The sequence below is a fragment of the Lampetra fluviatilis genome, chromosome 67 (assembly GCF_964198595.1).
Source record: "Lampetra fluviatilis chromosome 67, kcLamFluv1.1, whole genome shotgun sequence".
In the NCBI taxonomy this organism is placed as follows: Eukaryota; Metazoa; Chordata; class Hyperoartia; order Petromyzontiformes; family Petromyzontidae; genus Lampetra; species Lampetra fluviatilis.
In genome coordinates, this window is record NC_136341.1 from 2912345 (window position 1) to 2914844 (window position 2500).

The 2500-nt window shown below is 60.1% G+C and overlaps 1 protein-coding gene across 2 annotated transcripts in view; it reads left to right on the forward strand.

Annotated features, from left to right (window-relative positions):
• LOC144952448 (run domain Beclin-1-interacting and cysteine-rich domain-containing protein-like) overlaps positions 1–2500 on the forward strand; it is a 44320-nt gene that overhangs the window by 16552 nt on the left and 25268 nt on the right. The window lies entirely within an intron of this gene.

Genomic DNA, 2500 nt, shown 5'->3' on the forward strand with positions numbered 1-2500 from the left:
CCACTCCTCACCACTCGCCATGATCGACCCCGCCACGGTGAGCACACTCACCACTCCTCACCACTCGCTCACCACTCGCTCGCCACTCGCTCGCCATGATCGACCCCGCCACGGTGAGCTCGCTCACCACTCGCTCACCACTCGCTCACCACTCGCTCGCTCACCACTCGCCATGATCGACCCCGCCACGGTGAGCTCGCTCACCACTCGCTCACCACTCGCTCACCACTCGCTCGCTCACCACTCGCCATGATCGACCCCGCCACGGTGAGCTCGCTCACCACTCACCACTCGCTCACCACTCCTCACCACTCCTCACCACTCCTCACCACTCCTCACCACTCGCTCACCACTCCTCACCGCTCCTCACCACTCCTCACCACTCACTCACCACTTGCTCCTCACCACCCACTCACCACTCGCTCGCCATGATCGACCCTGCCATGGTGAGCGTGCTCACCACTCCACACCACTCGCTCGCTCACCACTCGCTCCTCACCACTCGCTCACCGCTCACTCACCACTCGCTCACCACTCCTCACCACTCACTCACCACTCGCTCACCACTCGCTCACCACTCACTCACCACTCGCTCACCACTCGCTCACCACTCACTCACCACTCGCTCACCACTCACTCACCACTCGCTCACCACTCGCTCACCACTCACTCACCACTCACTCACCACTCGCTCACCACTCACTCACCACTCACTCACCACACACTCACCACTCGCTCACCACTCACTCACCACTCGCTCACCACTCGCTCACCACTCGCTCACCACTCGCTCACCACTCCTCACCACTCACTCACCACTCACCACTCGCTCGCTCGCTCACCACTCGCTCGCTCACCACTCGCTCACCACTCGCTCACCACTCGCTCACCACTCACTCACCACTCACCACTCGCTCCTCACCACTCACTCATCACTCACTCACTCGCCCACTCACGCGCTCACTCACCCACTCACTCACCACTCACTCACCACTCACTCACTCGCCCACTCACGCGCTCACTCACCCACTCACTCACCACTCACTCACCACTCACTCACTCACCACTCGCTCACCACTCACTCACCGCTCCTCACCACTCGCTCACCACTTGCTCGCTCACCACTCACTCACCACTCACTCACCACTCGCTCGCTCACCACTCGCTCACCACTCACTCACCACTCGCTCACCACTCGCTCGCTCACCACTCACTCACCACTCACTCACCACTCACTCACCACTCACTCACCACTCGCTCGCTCACCACTCGCTCACCACTCACTCACCACTCACTCACCACTCGCTCGCTCACCACTCACTCACCACTCACTCACCACTCACTCACCACTCACTCACCACTCGCTCACCACTCACCACTCGCTCACTCACCACTCACTCACCACTCACTCACCACTCACTCACCACTCCTCACCACTCGCTCACTCACCACTCACTCACCACTCACTCACCACTCACTCACCACTCGCTCACCACTCACCACTCGCTCGCTCACCACTCGCTAACCACTCACCACTCGCTCACTCACCACTCACTCACCACTCACTCACCACTCCTCACCACTCGCTCACTCACCACTCACTCACCACTCACTCACCACTCACTCACCACTCGCTCACCACTCACCACTCACTCGCTCACCACTCACTCACCACTCACTCACCACTCGCTCACCACTCACCACTCGCTCACTCACCACTCACTCACCACTCACTCACCACTCACTCACCACTCGCTCACCACTCACCACTCACTCGCTCACCACTCGCTCACCACTCACCACTCGCTCACTCACCACTCACTCACCACTCACTCACCACTCGCTCACCACTCGCTCACCACTCACTCACCACTCACTCACCACTCACTCACCACTCACCACTCACTCACCACTCGCTCACTCACCACTCACTCACCACTCACTCACCACTCGTTCACCACTCGCTCACCACTCACTCACCACTCACTCACCACTCGCTCACCACTCGCTCACTCACCACTCACTCACCACTCACTCACCACTCACTCACCACTCGCTCACCACTCACCACTCACTCGCTCACCACTCACTCACCACTCACTCACCACTCGCTCACCACTCACCACTCGCTCACTCACCACTCACTCACCACTCACTCACCACTCGCTCACCACTCACCACTCACTCGCTCACCACTCGCTCACCACTCACCACTCGCTCACTCACCACTCACTCACCACTCACTCACCACTCGCTCACCACTCGCTCACCACTCACTCACCACTCACTCACCACTCACTCACCACTCACTCGCCACTAGTTCACCACTCGCTCACCACTCGCTCCTCACCACTCACTCACCACTCACTCACCACTCACTCGCCACTAGTTCACCACTCGCTCACCACTCGCTCACTCCCCACTCACTCACCCCTCACTCACCACTCACCCCTCACTCACCCCTCACTCACCCCTCACTCACCCCTCACTCACCACTCAC